General features: G+C 36.5%; 1 protein-coding gene and 1 long non-coding RNA gene across 7 annotated transcripts in view; one reads left to right on the top strand and one right to left on the bottom strand.

Moving 5' to 3' along the window:
• Positions 1–285: 285 nt before the first annotated feature.
• LOC138703039 (uncharacterized) lies at positions 286–13790 on the bottom strand. Its single transcript, XR_011332950.1, has 6 exons — positions 13429–13790; positions 11922–12069; positions 8024–8457; positions 4993–5191; positions 3314–3410; positions 286–563 (listed from the first exon to the last, which is right to left on the bottom strand). It is a non-coding gene; the product is annotated as an uncharacterized lncRNA (long non-coding RNA).
• The window catches only part of nesd (nessun dorma), a 213833-nt gene continuing 207421 nt past the window's right edge, over positions 12623–19034 (top strand). For 3 of the 6 annotated variants that reach the window (XM_069830571.1, XM_069830569.1, XM_069830565.1), the window contains exon 1: positions 14733–14915. The gene's annotated coding sequence lies outside the window, so the exon portion shown is untranslated. Of the gene's footprint in view, positions 12737–12896; positions 12943–14287; positions 14916–19034 lie in introns of those variants that run through there. The other 3 variants (XM_069830567.1, XM_069830568.1, XM_069830566.1) reach the window with 3 other exon arrangements.

Genomic DNA, 19034 nt, shown 5'->3' with positions numbered 1-19034 from the left:
CTTCACCTGACATAATTAGGAACATTAAATCCAGACGTTTGAGATGGGCAGGGCATGTAGCACATATGTGCGAATCCAGAAATGCATATAGAGTGTTAGTTGGGAGGCCGAGATTAAATGGGAAGATATTAAAATGGATTTGTGGGACATGGGATATAATGGCAGAGATTGGATTAATCTTGCTCAGGATAGGGACCAATGGCGGGCTTATGTGAGAGTGGCAATGAACCTCTGGGTTCCTTAAAAGCCAGTAAGTAATGACTACTGAGTAATAAGAAAAGAAAAAAGGAGTATTAAGCGTATATTTGCAAGGTGATCAATCGTAACAACAAAGTAATTTAATTACATTGCAATAATCACTGTATCTATACATTACACATATATTTTATATCTAAAATATAAGAATTTTTTAAGGTACATTATCAGAATGATTTCTTTGCCAACTGTCAACAAGTGATATGTATCTTCTTTGAAACTATCTTGGCAATATATTGAAGCGGGTAACACGAAACAATGAAACTGTCCAATCAGGGAGGCAGCCTTCTGTGTACTCACGGTGAAATCTGAAGAAAAGGGGAAAAAATTGTGCTATTATTTGATAATTTTATTAAAAAAACTGATACACAAAATACATATGTTTGATACATAACGATATAATAATGATCACAGTATTGGATGTCATGATTTTGCGAAGAGTGAAGACGAAAATCACTTAAGACTCTAAAGGTGCATCTACACGGTTCAATTTTCCATGCATTTACGCATGCAATAGAGAATATTGAAAGAATCAAGTTGAAAATGAATGTTCAATTAAGATGCATGCAGATTTTGTGTCTACACAGTGCGGTGTGCCATCTTCATTACGTATATACAGTATATTAATTAATGAATATTAAATATTAATCCAATACTTAGGCCTACTTGATTCAGAAAATTATGGTTGAACACTTCATAGGCACTCGTATTTGCGATAATCTTCAATAAAGCTAATTGTATTTGTTACCATTTTCATGATAAAACAAAGGAATTTTCATTTTATTCCCAGCAACCTAATACAATCAACTGCTCACTACATGCTACTGTTGAACAAAATACTCACAAGATACGAACCGGCAATGGGTAGTTTTTAACTGCTGCATGCGCTATCATTTTTAGTGAAAAAAGCACGCACAATTAAATGCATTTCGTTCACTCTTGCATACATTGCTTGCATCCTTAAAGTTGAAAGAAAAGTTGAATCTTTCAACTTTACACAATTCAAGATGTAAAGTGAATGAAACACATTCAATTGTGCATGCCTTTTTCCATTAAAAAATGAGAGCACATGCAGCAATTGAAAGCTACCCATCACTGGTGGGTATCTTGTGCGTTATTTCGTGCAACAGTATGTAGCATGTAGCGAGCAGCTGATTGTTCTAGGAGGCCATAAATAAATTGAAAATTCTTTAGTTTTCTGATGGTGGACCTTTTAAGCCAAAAATGACGATAAGTATGATTAGGTTTATTGAAGATTATCGCAAATAAGTTCAACTACAATTTTCAGAATAAAGTAGGCCTGAATTTATATTAATTAATGAATATTAAATATCAATGCAATACTTAGGTCTACTTTATTCTCAAAACTGCGGTCGAACACTCCATAGGCACTCGTTTTTGCGGTAATTTTCAATAAAACTACTCATAATTGCCATTTTCAGCTTAAAAGGTCCATCATCACGAAATAAAACAATTTTCAGTTTATTCACCTATACCTAGAACAATCAGATCCTCGCTACATGCTATTGTTGAACGAAATAATGCACAAGATAACACAGGCTGCCTCGATTTTTATCCACAATCGTTGCTCAAGTTTAGTAAACATGCTTTAGAGCAGTTAAAAGTAGGGCTCTACATTTAACACACAACAACTCTATTGTCACAGCAACCAGTTTCATCATTCAGTACATCGACAGTATCTCCAACTGTGAAAACCAATTGTCTCATATCATAATTATGCGAATGCGCATGACCCATTTCTGGCACTACTTTATTTACAACCCATGCATATTATACTAGGAACAGAAGAAATAGGCGGGAATGGCGAACCCCTCATTCACTACCCCGACTCCTATACCCCTCAGAACCTGCTTGGTGTATGGTCCTGTTCCAAATAACTTACGCCTCAATTCACACGTTTTTCACTACAGGAAAACTTAAAAGAACAAATAAAATAATAACGTGATTTCTAGCAATTACAAATACCTGATTTACTGAATATTGTTGTTTTGTTTAAACAACTGTCCCAACACAGGTCTGAAACTCATAAGTGACAACAATGAGGCATCACTAATGAGGTAACTAAGCCAGGAGATAATGGGTTATGGTGGACAATTTTCTTTCCCCCTCCTTTGCATATGTCGCTGAATAGTAACATATTACACTAATCAGACTTTAGATGATATTATCATTTATAATGTTTCGCAAGTTAGCCATTTCACAAATTTAATAATATTATTATCATGTAATGTGAACGTAATACGAGACATCAAATATTTAGCATTACACACAATTATTAGTATTTTGTTTTTATGTGTTTTCAGAATATTGTATTGAAATAGTAACTACTAAATAATGTTTATACAGTTATCAACTTTGTGAATCATGAGGAAATTAAAAATTAGAGTGCAAAAAAGTAATATATTTTTGTGTGTGTAAAAAATATACACGTTATTGTAACATGAACGAGTTTCGTAATAAAAAATTCTTATGTATTAGAAGCACACAATAAGTATGACGAAAAAATCGTTCTGCACAGATTTTCTTAACCGATGTAGGATACACCACACTCCTTGGCAGTGGCTGTCTGTGTTGACACTTTTAATGTCGTCACAAACTTTAAGTTCTCTCAAGGAACAACAAACTTGATAAATAACGCCTTAAGTATGACTTCTGATATCAGGGCTCCATTGAGACATGATAGTGATTGCTGGGATGATTAGTATTTAAAAATACTGTTTATTGTGTTATTATGATATATTTTTTTCGAACAAGCTCTAACATAATATCACAGACTAGCACTTGTCAACAACTAGCATTCGAACGCAGCAACAGGAAGGTCTCTTTGTTCAGGTCATAAACCGCTAGGCAAAGTGTGGAGTGAGTAGTTCCCGCACAAGACCAAAAAGCCGCCTATTTCTTCTGCCTTTACTATACCAACAGCAGGTCCCCTGATAAGTGTTGGCGGATCTGCGGAGCATACTTTGGGAACCACTGATGTAGGGTAAACCTTCACATTCACGAACCTCGTATTCTAATAGTAAATTTGTTGTCTTACCTTGCTATAATTTCAACAAAAATAATAGCACTTGATCCTCCATGTTCGGCCCACTTCAGAGCAATGAAAACCATGTCGACATCACAGAACTTTTGTTCTGGAATAGGAAAGCAGATTACAAAATTCTACTTAATGTGCATAAATGTATTGAATAAATTAATATAACCTAGTAACCACAATTTATCTTAAAGAATCAGAGACAAACTGTCAAACATTTTCCTAAATGTAAGAAGGGAGTGTTGGAAACACAACACACAACAGAATAAATAAATAAAATGAATACTGTACATATTTCTCATTCCTGAAAAAAGTTTGGAAATAAAAAGACACACCATTATTTTCTTTAATTTCCAACAAAATCGTTAAATGTCATGTGTGCATCAATCATGTTTGAATTGACTAATAGGTGGTGAACATGAACATTTCTGAAAACAGAAGAATGAAATTTCCGAATTTTTCAAATAACTGTATTATGATAGAATACTATTCAAAACAGTCTCATTTCCGAGGCTAGTTCTTTTGAAAGCGTTCTAAAATCCACTACAGACTTGCTGAGCAGGACGTAGCTTCATTGGAGCTTCTTTATCTGTTCATTTTTAGCGTTCCTGTCAAGCCTTCACATCTACCTTGGAGGTGCCAGGAATTATGTTCCTGATGTACATCACCTTGAGCATTGCCCACCTCTCACAGCATGAACGCAGACTAGATGTTAGATCAAGTACGCATAGAGGCTATGATTGAGAAAGTATTCAAGAGGAGGAATTGTGGCAAGACAGAACTTTGTGGAGGAGGCTGCAAAAGGGTATCTGTCGGATACAGGTGGGAGAGCCATTAATCCTTCCCATTGAAGGCTTTAAGGAACCAACCTGGACAAATACCCAATGTCCCATCCCTACCTTCCCGTGGTGCAGCTGTTAGTAAGCATAATTTTACGAGCTGAACTAAAGGGAGGGGCTACTCATCCATTAGCACTGGTCAGCTTGATGAGTTAATGACCGAATTTGGTATAATTTTCCTCTATCCAATACCTAATTCCCTCTTTACCCTTTCCTATCCAGTCCTCTGTCTGAACTCTTACTTTCATTTCCCTTTCCTTCCTCCTCTTTCTACTTTTCTGTTCCTAGTGCTGACCTGCCATGGCACTAAAATCGTCCTCCAGTGGCTTAAGGAGGGAAAGCTGGTGATCAACAAGATCTCCCAGCTAGGTCCAATGGACCCGTCGACCAACAGCAGGTGTGGTCCTCCAGACATTCTGGGGGTTGTGTGTGAATGAAGTAGCCACCAAAACGTTAAAATATGGTGTTCACTTAAATCGGCTACAACTTGCCACTTAACCTCAAAATCTGTGCTTCATTGGCTGGTCATGATAATATCTTTGAAAAATGTTGGAGTGCAAGAGGTCAAATGACTTTATTGTCAAACGCCTGGCATTAGAAAACAACAACAACTTTGTGGAGGAGGCTATAGTCTAAGACGACCCATAACTGAGTGGAAACATCAACTGATGACGATGATGATGATTATTCACAAAATAAATAACATATCAACAAGCCACTTAAATTGAACGCTTTATTATACATTTTGTCTCGTCTTATAAAAATAATAATAATAATAATAATAATAATAATAATAATAATAATGCTTATTTATTTATTTATTTAAACATTCAATTCACATACCAACAATTTTTTGAAAGTGCAGTCTTCTAGGAATTGCAACCTGAATATCTTCAGGTTCCACCTCAATATGTCTTCGTTGTTCATCACTCCATTTTGTCTCTACGTCTCGTTGCAATGCAATTAATGCATTTTTAGTCAATAACCCTTGTAGGCTATTAAATAGATTTTGTGATACAAACTTCGTAACTGTTGAAACAGCCTATAGAAAGAAATGAAAAGTCAACATAACAGGATCTCTAAATTTTCAGAAACTACCTCTTCACAGATACACATCATGCATAACGTGGCCCGCAGAAGTGGGGTGCAATGGTGCAATTTGAAAATGGGTGAAAAAAAAACGCGAACACACACACACACACACAGAGGGGTGGGGGGAGAGGGGGGAGGGAGAGAGAGAGAGAGAGAGGGAGAGAGAGAGAGATATATTCAGACGCTGTCTGATAATTAAAATTCTTCTTAAGCAAAGATTTATTCAGAAAATCGGAATGTATTTAATTTTCAAAGTAAAGATCATTAGATTCTATTGTTTTTCAGCCAATATCATTATGGTATTAGTTCTTCCCTTTTGATACAAAGAATTTGTGAATGCCCATTTCAATGCTTCAATGTTTTGAGAATTTCTTTCTCAATGGAAGTGGGTCATGGACCGAAATAGATGGTAACCTGAGGACCTAAGATCAAAGTTCGATTCCATCCAATTCCTGGATTTTTTTCCTTGATAATATGAGCACTATGGGATTTCGCGTTGTCCTATTGCAAGAGAATTCACTTTCAATTCAAGAGAGTTAAAGTCACAACTGCATAAATTCGTTCTAACTATTGGGAATGATGCTAAGCATCAATAGCAAGCCGTTTGGAACAGGCTTAGAGTGAATTACACCTTCATCCTTCGTAATTAATATTACTTTAAGCTCAAACTGACCTCATTTAGTAACAGCTGTAGCAGATTTGCAAGGATTGAACCTCTATTTTGAGGTATCATAGTTGCAGTAATATATCCAATTTTTTTATCATATGTGACAATCATCTAGATCAGTGGTTCTCAAACTTATAAGCACTGCGAATCCCATTTCCACAGATCAGTACTTTCATGGATCCCTTCAAAGTCATCAATGAAATGATGATCTGAATGAAAAGGAATAGCAACGGTGAATTGTTCAATGGTTGAGCTGTTTGGACCTTTTCCATTGCTAATTTTCAAAATTGTAGCACAACATTTCGAAGAGTGGATCTCTCTTCGTCATCAAGTGAAAACATAATGTGGGGATCATTACAAACAGCTAGCCTCTCTGACTGATCAGAAAGGCTAGCTGACAAATTTGTCAATAAAAGCGATAATTTTATGTCAAACTTAAAGTTTATTTTATTACACTCTAGATGACTCTCAAATGCTGCACATGTGATAATCGATTTCAACATCGAATGTGATGTACAAAAAATTGATTATTATTAAAAGTAATTAAACAGTAAAACTGAAATTATAATCTTGTTCACAGAATGTAAAGTAATTTTGATAAGGTTAAAAAATAAATCCATGGTGCTACAGCCCTTTGAAGGGCCAAGACCAACCAGCCAGCTGCTGGTCTCATGTCCACATGCCGAAGCAGAGGTGGACGATCATCCAACCAGAATGGAGGTATCGTGTGGTTAGCACGATGACCCCCCCCCCCAGCCATTAGAGCTGGTTTGCGAAACCGAATTTTCGCTACCTATCATAGATCCACATCACGATGCTGGGTGGGCACCAGTCCCATACACTGGCCGAAATTTCATGAGAAAATTTCTTCTCCCATGAGGACTTGAACCAGCACGCATTCCATAACGCAAGTCCTAGGCGGGATATCTTAGACCGCGATGCCATGGCGTGGGACTTCGATACGATTACTATCTGTAAAATTATCATAGGGCCTATATATCTACAATTTTTTTAACTTGTAAGTTTCTATGACACACAATATTGTCAATATGTAAACTTGTTGGACAATTTCCCGTCATCTGTCACCTGTAAAATTGCAACTTTTATGAACGAGGGCCCTGCTCTAATAAAAGCATTACAAATTTACAAAATGCCATGCATAAAAATCGACATTGCAATGCTCATTGTCACAAGCAGCTCTTTATAAACCAAACATACAATATACTACTACTCATTCTGTCAGTCCATTCAATCTTCTACACAGCAGTGATCAACCATTGCCTGTCACACAAGTTCTGTTAGCAGTGATCAACCATTGCCTGCCAGACAAGTTCTGTTAGCAGTGATCAACCATTGCCTGCCACACAAGTTCTGTTAGCAGTGATCAACCATTGCCTGCCACACAAGTTCTGTTAGCAGTGATCAACCACTGCCTGCCAGACAAGTTCTGTTAGCAGTGATCAACCATTGCCTGCCATACAAGTTCTGTTAGCAGTGATCAATCACTGCCTGCCAGACAAGTTCTGTTAGCAGTGATCAACCATTGCCTGCCACACAAGTTCTGTTAGCAGTGATCAACCATTGCCTGCCACACAAGTTCTGTTAGCAGTGATCAACCACTGCCTGCCAGACAAGTTCTGTTAGCAGTGATCAACCATTGCCTGCCAGACAAGTTCTGTTAGCAGTGATCAACCATTGCCTGCCACACAAGTTCTGTTAGCAGTAATCAACCATTGCCTGCCACACAAGTTCTGTTAGCAGTGATCAACCATTGTCTGCCAGACAAGTTCTGTTAGCAGTGATCAACCATTGCCTGCCACACAAGTTCTGTTAGCAGTGGTCAATCATTACCTGCCAGACAAGTTCTGTTAGCAGTGATCAACCATTGCCTGCCATACAAGTTCTGTTAGCAGTGGTCAACCATTACCTGCCAGACAAGTTCTGTTAGCAGTGATCAACCATTGTCTGCCAGACAAGTTCTGTTAGCAGTGATCAACCATTGCCTGCCACACAAGTTCTGTTAGCAGTGATCAACCATTGCCTACCAGACAAGTTTTGTTAATGGCGAAAACCCGCATAAAAAGACACTGTGAAGATAAGAGCAACTGGTACTACCTGTTTTGTTCCTCTTCGAAATTCTGATTCATCAAACTGAGGATCCCATACTCTCTTTAGCATTCCAAACTCTAATTTATTAACCAACCATGTAATTGGATTTTGCATATAAAGGAGTTTTGGTATCGGTCTATCATCCTTCTTGTACATTTCTGAACTGTGGTGAAAATATCTTCTAATCATAAATCCACCACAACAATTATCCATTATATTTTGCTGCCACAAAGTTGTTTGTTTGAAATTCTCATGATTCACTGATGTTATACCGACATCACTACCACTTCTGCTCTTGATTTTTAAATTACGATACACAAACTTAAACTTTGATGATGATGAATATGGAACTGACATCTCATGACAGACACATCTTGAGATCATATGCAGAATTTTACTATTATAATTGACAGCAGTTCTTATTTGCGAATACATGGTAACTGAAACAGGAAACAACATATTATACAATGATAAACCTCATGTTTAGATACCATACACGAAAATTAAAAAATCTTTGCCTCAATTTCAAATTTAATTTTGATTTGATATGTTCTATTACATAAATAATCTGTTTTAGAGGCATGAAGAGGAATGTCTCTTCTATTTAGAATCATGCATACTTCTACTCTAAATTATGTGCTATTGCGCTTTCAATTTCTTACAACTCTTTGAAACCAGCAACAAGCACTTCTATTCCTCATCACAGAACGTCTTTATACTCATCCTCCTATATTGTAGAAGTACTTCGCCTCTGGAATTCGTTACCTAATGATGTCAGAGACTGTCGGACTTTATCATAATTCAAAATTAAATTGGAAAATTTTGTTTTACTTCATTGTTTTTAGGTATTGCTGGAGGTGTCAATTTGTGTTTTTACTCTACATTAAAATTGTAAGTGTATTGTTTATGTTCGTTAATTAATTAGTATATAATTAATTATGATACTTAATGACTCATCTAAAGTTTGTGTGACTGCAACCTGTGTATATTTTTGTGTGGCTTTACTTTGTTTATAGTGTGATTTTTTTTATTTATTTATATTATTGTATTTGTATTTCTGGTGGTGTGGAAGAGAAGGCCTGATGGCCTTAACTTCACCAGAGTAAATAAATAATAAATATCATCATCCAAACCAGTATAAGGCCCAAGGCCCATTACGGTCTCAGTGAGTCATTATGGTCCACTTTCTTTTGGATGGTCTAAAGATCTCTTCCCTTGGTGATGGTATTGAAGCATGGCTTTTGGAAGTCTATTCCGATTCATTCGTTGGACATGGTTTCTACGCGAATAATAAATAAACAATAGTTTAATCTTAGTGGATTAATCTTGCTCAGGATAGGGACCAATGGCAGGCTTATGTGAGGGCGGCAATGAACCTCCGGGTTCCTTAAAAGCCAGTAAGTAAGTAAGTTTATAAAGAACCTGCCAGAGGAACGGGCAATTTGAAATTAACACTCTTTTAACTATGTAGCAGTGTGGGAATTCAGACCACTAGTATTACATTCATAATCCAACAGTATTTAGTCGACATGGAGAAATGGTCAGGCGAATATGTTTTCGTTATCAAGGCATATTAAATGAATGGTGACAGGTTGTTTTGACGTCAGTTTTGTATTCACCAGAACAATCTAGTGCCTTTAGCTCATGCAATTAAGACATGCATTAAGGATTTTGAAGAAATAGTTTCTGCACTGACAAGAAACCTCCAGGATGGTAAGAACAGTATGTATACATTACAACATTGCTCCAGTGGAGAGAAGCTATTCGGCACAGTCCACAACATTCTGCAACCCATCCTGCTGCATCTCTCGAATATGTTGTTGTTGTTTTTTAATGCCAGGTGTTTGACAATAAAGTCATTTGACCTCTTGCACTCCAATATTTTTCAAAGATATTATTATGGCCAGCCACAGAAGCAGTTAGGGGACTGATATATTCCAATTCTATGCAGGTGTTTGGCCAAACAATCATGGCCTGTTGCCAATCTAAATGCAGCTACAGACGATTTTCGTGGTAAATCGGGAATTAGCTGTGGATTATGATGTAGAGAGTTCCATTTTCCCCCTTGAGATTGTGTTATCAAATTTTGTTTGTTGAAGTCTAAGTATGTAGATTTAATAAATCTTTTCTCAGAGTAATACGTAGATTTAGTAACAGGTCTGTAAGTAGCAGTGCTGCCCTTCTTTGCTAAAGCATCCGCATTCTCGTTTCCCAGGATTCCACAATGGGATGGTATCCATTGGAATACAATTCTTTTATTGAGTGATATTAATTGAGAGAGCATTTTAGTTATTTCTGCTGTTTGAGATGAGGGTGTGTGTTTAGAGATTATTGATAGAATAGCTGCTTTGAAGTCTGACAATATAACTGCATTCTTAAATGTATTGATGTGGCATAGAAGATTCCTGAGACTTTCACTTATTGAAATGATTTCTCAAAACTTGTTGTTCCATATCCAAGAGATCTATAAAGTGAGAAGAGACAGCATGTAACACCTGCACCGGCACCTTGTTCTCTGGAGATCAAGGATCCGTAGGTTTATAAATGAAACCAGTTTTGTGGAGCGTACCTAATATTAATTGTCTCTAAAGACAATTGTTTCATTATTTCAGGTTTACTTCTGATTTCAGTATTTCTTCTGTTAAATTTAGATTATATTCTATATTTAATAGAGTTAAAGGGTTTGGTTTAATTTGTAAATTTTCTTTTAAATTCGAGATATTGATTTTCTGTTTTAATTCTTGAACAATGGATATGAAACTTATCTCTTGAATATCCACTATAGTGTAAGAAGCATTGCTCATAAAGACTTGCAATTGCATCCATACAGAATTCAGTTACTGTATGCACTAACCAAAAATGATACAGTAAACTTGAGTCACATTCTGCCAATGATTATTACAACTTTTAGAGCGAAATGAAGATCTAATTCATAACATGTCAATGACCGATGAGGCTTACTTTCACATATCTGGATATCTGAATAAACAGAAGTATTGGTACTGGTATGATATTAACCCCAGAGAAATCTATAAGGTGCCCCTAGATAGTGTGGTGCATGATTTCATCCTTTGGGATTATCGGATCTTATATCTCTTTGAAGATGACAATAGGAATGCTGTGACAGTAAATTCTGAGTATTATGTGGAAATGCCGCAGACATTTGTGACTCCCTGGTTGGCTACTCACCCTGAAATTAATGAAGAAACGTGGTTTCAACAAGATCAGCAACCCACATGACAAGAGTATCCATGGACGCCATAAGACAATAACTGTTCCCCGATCATATCATCTCAAGAAACAGGAATTAGCCTTGGCCTGTGATGAGAATATTTAAAAAGAGAAGTGTTCAGTGCTTCATCCCAAGATATATTACACGAAGAATCCAACAAGAGGTAACACAGATTTCTGTTTTTTAAATTGGTTATTTTATGATGCTTTATCAACTGCTATGGTTATCTAGCGTCTGAGTGAGATGAAGGTGATAATGCAAGCGAAATGAGTCCAAAGTCCAGTGTCGAAAGTTACCCAGCATTTGCTCTTAATGGGTTAAGGAAAAACCCTGGAAAAAAACCTCAACCAGGATTTGAACTCAGACCCGCTCGTTTCATGGTCAGGCATGTTAACCATTATTCCACAACGGTGAACCAGATTTTGTTCAAATACTACGCAACATAATGGATAGGCTAATATGCGATCTATGTAGGTGTACAAAGAAATGGCGGCCATCTACAGGACATTATATTCACGACACATCACGTGCAACACTTCTAAAATAAATGCTTTTCGGTGTCGTTTTTAATTTGAAAAATATTCTAATAGTAGTAAAGCCATAATTCAGATGAGAATACATTAAATAAATACTGGTTACTTAACATAAATAAACATTAAACTAACTCGTTACCTGGTTGAATCCTTGAAGGTATTACTTCTGTAAAAGTAGAAGTTTTTTAAGAATTCTCAATTTTAGAACCTGGGATTATTCTCAGCAAAACTGATCACTTGTTGAAGACTGGCAACAATAGGAAGCTCGAAAGTAGCTCGATCATCATCTAAACATATCACAATTATTTGTACTTAAAATGACAAGTTCACAAAAATAATGAAATCAAACATGTATGATGGAAAAAAAATAAGTTATGGTTTGAATATGTATATAAATAAAAAAAAATAGATTTCTTTCCTTCTGTCAGACCAACTGATGTCACGTACTAGCAACATACCGGTATGTCATTTATTGTTACATACCTAATGGAAAAAAATTGCCATGACTTTTGTTACCATATTGTTGGTACAGTTAACATGATTTTTGCTTCAATCATACAATTTTCTTCTAGATTAGAATAAGTGAAAATGGATTAGCTTAAAAATTTGGGCTTCCATTAGTGACTTCAAGTCACTGACTTGTGATCCAACCTGCCATTCCTTATTTTCATCCAATCCTTTCATTTCATGTGCAACATATTCGCATATCAATGCTGACTTCTTATACTTACTGTACATCTCAAGGTTCCGTGCATGGCATGTACGTAAAAAGGTTCTCTGCAAAATTAATAGGGGAAAGGGGTCATTATGTAGTAAGCATCGACAGGCCGCCATCTTCCCGCAATAGAGGTTCAGGGCACATACTTTCCTGTCGTGTAAATAGGCTGACAATATGTTAATCATAAGAAAACGTTAAAAATGTAATTACAATATGGGAACAGCTCTGGAATGTAGGTAAGTATCTAAAACCCATGCTGTAACATTACGTATGTATATTTGATCGCAATATGTCATTATGTCACTATTGTCGCGGACCTCAGAACTGTCACAGACTTCGGGAATATCCGTGATAGACTCGGCCGTCACTTATTTAACCTTCATCAAACTCCTCTTTAACCTTGTCACAAACTTTGGCATAAGCTACGCTGTCATCCCTACAGGTATTCACGATTGTAGCCATTCTGACTTACCTTTCCCTTGACGCCAATTTGTCCTCTTACTTACACGGAACCACTTTAATAGTCATACGATGAATAAGTATACTGTAATGTTTCACATACCGCCAGGCGAGTTACAATGCTAGTATTCAGTGAAAATAATTGTCAGCTAGGTTATGTTCGTTTACTTTAGAGGCAAAGTCAGTACTTAAAGATTTGTCATTCTCAATCTTTTCATATTGTATAAGATCGCGTATATTACGATAAATGGTTCTGGGTGAGAATGACTCAAGGCTAATCAATGCAAAAGAAAGACGTTTCAAAATACATTACGCCACAACAGTTTTGTTATTCCATCACCATGTTTGACGAATAGAATGTACTATAATACAAACATGTCAATAAATTATGAATCATTGTAGATAGCCAAATTAATGTGGTATATAATATCTACATCAGCTTACATCAAGAATAATGACACATACTTACAATATGGTACTTGCATAATTACTGTGGTCTACTAAATTAAGCACGATACTGAGCTATTGCTCCACATACATGTAGTTCAATGAAGTTTATAATGTTTAACACTTGTTTTCCGTGTAGTACGCAACATTTTTAAAATTCAATTTTTTTTACGAATGTCACCCATCACTCTCTTAAAAATGCCGTGAAATGGAACACTACAAAATCAATCTTTTTAGACTCAGTTTTTTTTTACGAATGCCATCCATCATTCCGTGAACTGGAACACTACAAAATCAATCTTTTTCAATATAGTTGCGATATTTACTCGTAACGTAGGGATAGTTCAATTTTGCTTTTCCCACCATTACTGCCGACCGCTGCCAACACAATTGCAATCTAGTGTTAATAAGCCAGAGTTTTGGTTAAGTTAATTACAGCATAAGAATAAAGATCACTCAATGTAGAATACAGGTAATAGTCCAGTCATAGCTAAATTTTTATATTGATTTTGTCATTTCATTGAACTTCGTGTGCCATTTGCCTCAGTCGTCGCGTAAGCACTAATTGTGGATCTGGTTATAAAAAGTCGTGTTGGCTATCATGAGGAACTCCGCTTTTCACTATAATCAGTGTTGCCAGCTCGTACTTACTTATGGCGATAGACAAAAAAAATAGGGCACAAAAAGGGGTCGCTTTGGTTATACATTCAAACGTCTATAAAGGAATACAAACAAATTTATCAAAGAAAGGATTATTTTATTGTCAATAGGAATGAGAGAAAGTGTTTTAAACTATATATTTTTTATGTCAGAATCAGCCGGAAATCGACTGAGTTGGCGACACTGACTTTCTTAGCAACACGTGCTTGCGACATCTAGTGGTGCTTGCAGCACACATCCCCTGTTTGCCCATTGGACCAGCTGGATACAAACATTATTTGTGAATCATTCTTTGAAATTGAATTAAATGTGAAAAGGCAGAAACATATTTGTTTTGATACTCTGTCAATAAATTGCTGAATGTGAAAGAAAAAAAAATTGAACCAGGATGCCATTTTGGTTCATTAGCCAGGATCGCCAATATCATTGTTTTATCACCAGACCTGATGTTATGTTGAAATTCATTTGGTTCCAAAATCATTTAGCACATCAAAATTCTGACGTCATTAAAGTACGTCTCGTTAGCCACGAGTACGTCTGGTGATGAATATGGAAAAATGCAAACGTTGCGTGGCACAGAACAGTGGATGTGATGTAGCAAAGCTCCAAAAGAAACGTCACATCAACTTGTCCTTGGTTACTAATTTCTTGAATGTGGTCAATCAGGTTGGTAATGATCGGCGCCAATATTCGACATTTTGAGTTCGTTAAGTCGTTATGATTTACGAGTACAAATCTTGTTTCTTGATCAACGAACACACATTATAGACATTGAAAAAAAGTGGACTGTGTTGAAAGATTATTTACAACGATTAGAAAATAGAAGAATCAAAACAAATATTACTTCAGGTGACCAATTACTAAAATTAACAGTGGGGACTAGTAGTTTTTCCAAGAGTTACAGTTAATAGCTGTACGGTACCAATTCAGTTAGACATTTCTGTATTTTAAAACCTCAAGTACCGGTAGCTTAAAATAATTTATATTACACGTCCTGTTGGGGTTCCCTTGTTGTTTAAACTATTCGGGTTCCGAAAAAAATGTCATATGAGATTTATAAGACCTACCTAGGCAGTTAACTTTGGGTAGAAGTGTAGGTTGAGAAGTTCACTAAGGCATTTAAGTAGTTGTAAAATATAATTATGGTAAATAATAAGTATGGGAATGTTACTTCTAGCACTTTGTAAAATCACTCGAATACCGTAACCTATAAGAAAAAAATGAAAGGAAGGAGAGTTAGTGTTACTGCTCTTGGGTCTAGCGATGAAGGAATGGTTAAAAATATGTCAAATATACATAATGATGATCCTATCCTCTGATTGAGGTTCTGGCTGATATGTACATCTATTATCAGTAAGTACATGTCACGCTCACATGATTAGCGTAATATGAAATTAGTCAGCGATGTATGTAATGGAGGCGGGAAAGGAAGTAGCCACCCTACCCATTTATCTCCTGGCATAGTTGTCTCATGAGTGATGCCTTATTGGTGTAATTTATGAGGTTCCAACCAGTCTTCGGACAGTTGACTAGACAAGCTTCTTCACAGCTTGTATCGGAAGACCAGTACACCTTTGGGACCATTATCTTAATGTTGGAGGGGACTATTTCTAAACCCATCTGGCCCTATGACTTGTGTACAGGGTCTGTATATACTTGCATGTTTTGACAAAATGTATAAAAGTCTGAGTTTGTTTCATTTGAAGGAACTATATTTGTCTGCTGTGGACATCTCATTGTGATCGCAGTTTGTGGGGTGGTTTCAACATAAGCTCATTAACTGTTTTCCAATAAGTATATGAGATGTTTCTAGGGTACTAGATGTCAAGTTTTCACCACTCAGAGAACATTTCAAAGGTACTTTGTAGCTGGATCAGGTTGCATTAGAGCAGCATCCACTAGGCATGATTGGTGTATAGATATCAGCTTTGTTAGAGTCTAGTAATGACATGCTTACATATTCTCTTTGAATGCCAACTGATCCACCAGCCATTATAGCTGACATACGCTGTGAAGTCCATGTGAACAATCCTGATATTCCAGCTGTTATAGTGAGATTTCATTTCTAGAATAATATAGTGTGTCTGTTTTATTTTCTTACCATTAATTGCAAATACACCCTCAGTTATGAGCTTCCTTTATGTGTCAAACTTGCGCTGTGCACTAACAAGGCCTGAGCTAATAAGATACCCCAGAATAAAGCCATTAACTCTCATGCTCTTCAGTATTTCTCTCATACAGTGAGTTTAGTTTAGAGGAAAGGGCTGGAATTTGCTGAAGATAATTCTGATCCATTTATTCCTGAAAACTGCACAGTAGACAAAGTGGTGAAGAAATAATTCCAGTTTTGTTCAAGTGTTTTGGCAAGCAATCATGCCCTGTGAGTAATCGAAAGGATGCGGCTGCGCTTTTTCTCAGTTACTCAGGAATTCAAGAATTACGGTCCCCATAAAGCTCTTACTTCATTTTAGCAGATCCCCTGAAATGTTTTGCATAACATCTTGACTTAAACATCCTTAATAAATTTAAGTAATATAAAATTTACCTGTGCAATCTTCATCTTGCGATGTTTGGTGACGTATATACGTCCGTTGATGTGACAAGTTTCTTTCCAGCCATAAGCAGTGCTGACTAAGATCAAATGCTATGGACAGTACTCTATAACAGAGTCGCCAGTATGAAAGGATAATTCCGAGCCTTTGGCGTGAGACGAACTCGATAGCTCAGTGGTAGAGCGCCTGACCGGAGACCAGGAAGTCGCAGGTTCGATTCCCGCTCGAGGTTGTGAAATTTTTCTTTCATACTATGGCATGATTGTGACTATAATAGTATTTAATTCAAAATTTACCTATTAAAAATTAATTAAAATATACCTATTTTTAAAAAGGGGGACAAAACCAACTGTGGTAACTTTCGAGGAATATCACTTTTGTTGACGTCATACAAAATTTTGTCCAATATTCTTTTGAGAAGATTAACTCCGTACGTAGATGAAATTATTGGGGATCATCAGTGCGGTTTTCGGCGTAATAGATAGACTATTGATCAGATTTTTTGTATTCGACAGATAATGGAGAAAAAATGGGAGTATAAGGGTACAGTACATCAGTTATTCATAGATTTCAAAAAGGCATATGACTCGGTTAAGAGGGAAGTATTATATGATATTCTTATTGAATTTGGTATTCCCAAGAAACTAGTTCGATTAATTAAAATGTGTCTCAGTGAAACATACAGCAGAGTCCGTATAGGTCAGTTTCTATCTGATGCTTTTCCAATTCACTGTGGGCTAAAGCAGGGAGATGCACTATCACCTTTACTTTTTAACTTCGCTCTAGAATATGCCATTAGGAAAGTTCAGGATAACAGGCAGGGTTTGGAATTGAACGGGTTACATCAGCTTCTTGTCTATGCGGATGACGTGAATATGTTAGGAGAAAATCCACAAACAATTAGGGAAAACACGGAAATTTTACTTGAAGCAAGTAAAGCGATCGGTTTGGAAGTAAATCCCGAAAAGACAAAGTATATGATTATGTCTCGTGACCAGAATATTGTACGAAATGGAAATATAAAAATTGTAGATTTATCCTTCGAAGAGGTGGAAAAATTAAAATATCTTGGAGCAACAGTAACAAATATAAATGACACTCGGGAGGAAATTAAACACAGAATAAATATGGGAATTGCGTGTTATTATTCGGTTGAGAAGCTCTTATCATCCAGTCTGCTGTCCAAAAATCTGAAAGTTAGAATTTATAAAACAGTTATATTATTGTATTGTTCTTTATGGTTGTGAAACTTGGACTCTCACTCTGAGAGAGGAACATAGGTTAAGGGTGTTTGAGAATAAGGTGCTTAGGAAAATATTTGGGACTAAGCGGGATGAAATTACAGGAGAATGGAGAAAGTTACACAACACAGAACTGCACGCATTGTATTCTTCACCTGACATAATTAGGAACATTAAATCCAGACGTTTGAGATGGGTAGGGCATGTAGCACATATGGGCGAATCCAGAAATGCATATAGAGTGTTAGTTGGGAGACCGGAGGGAAAAAGACATTTAGGGAGGCCGAGACGTAGATGGGAGGATAATATTAAAATGGATTTGAGGGAGGTGGGATATGATGATAGAGACTGGATTAATCTTGCACAGGATAGGGACCGCTGGTGGGCTTATGTGAGGGCGGCAATGAACCTTTGGGTTCCTTAAAAGCCATTTGTAAGTAAGTAAGTAAGTAAAATTTAATTTCAGTTTTTGAATATAATCTGGAAGCCAAGAGAAATCCGGGTCTATATGACTATAGGATATCGGTAGTGTGTTTATGAGAATATATGTTGGCTAGATTGGAGAATGGGGTGATGTCATGTGGTCGCCGTATGTGAGAAGGTTAGTGGGTTAGTTGAGGTGATATCTCAGTGACATGAGGTCGATGTATGTGAGAAGGTTAGTGGGTTAGTTGAGGTGATATCTCAGTGAGTTTTATTTACTCGTCGTGTTGGTTTACGTTGGCCATGTTGTGACGTCAGAATTGTTTGTCAAACTTGACGAAAATTAAGTGATATCCTATAATAAAAGAATCCCAGAAATCCTTTAGGTGATCTCATTCTTGTTAAAACTCTTTGTCTCTGTGCCTGAGATAAAAAATCCGACAAATTATAAAATCAGAGAACATCATAAAATTATGCTTAATTGAAACATGATTTGAAAATATCTTGTTCAGCGGATCCTTTTCGAATCACAGTTTGGGAATTGTTGCCCTAGGACAAACACAAGACTCATTCACTCCATGTTAAGGAAGAAGTTTTCTGCTGGGTCTAGCAGTCCATACAATTGAGGATAAATGTCTAATTTGCATACACTAGTTTCAGATGTTCCCCTTATCAAATGCATGATGGTCCAGGGAACATTTTGCAGAAATGTAGGAAGTTACGTAATAAAGAAGATATGTTTGAAAAGATTG

The sequence above is a fragment of the Periplaneta americana genome, chromosome 7, assembly GCF_040183065.1.
Source record: "Periplaneta americana isolate PAMFEO1 chromosome 7, P.americana_PAMFEO1_priV1, whole genome shotgun sequence".
NCBI lineage: Eukaryota > Metazoa > Arthropoda > Insecta > Blattodea > Blattidae > Periplaneta > Periplaneta americana.
This window is presented reverse-complemented; position numbering and strand designations above follow the sequence as displayed.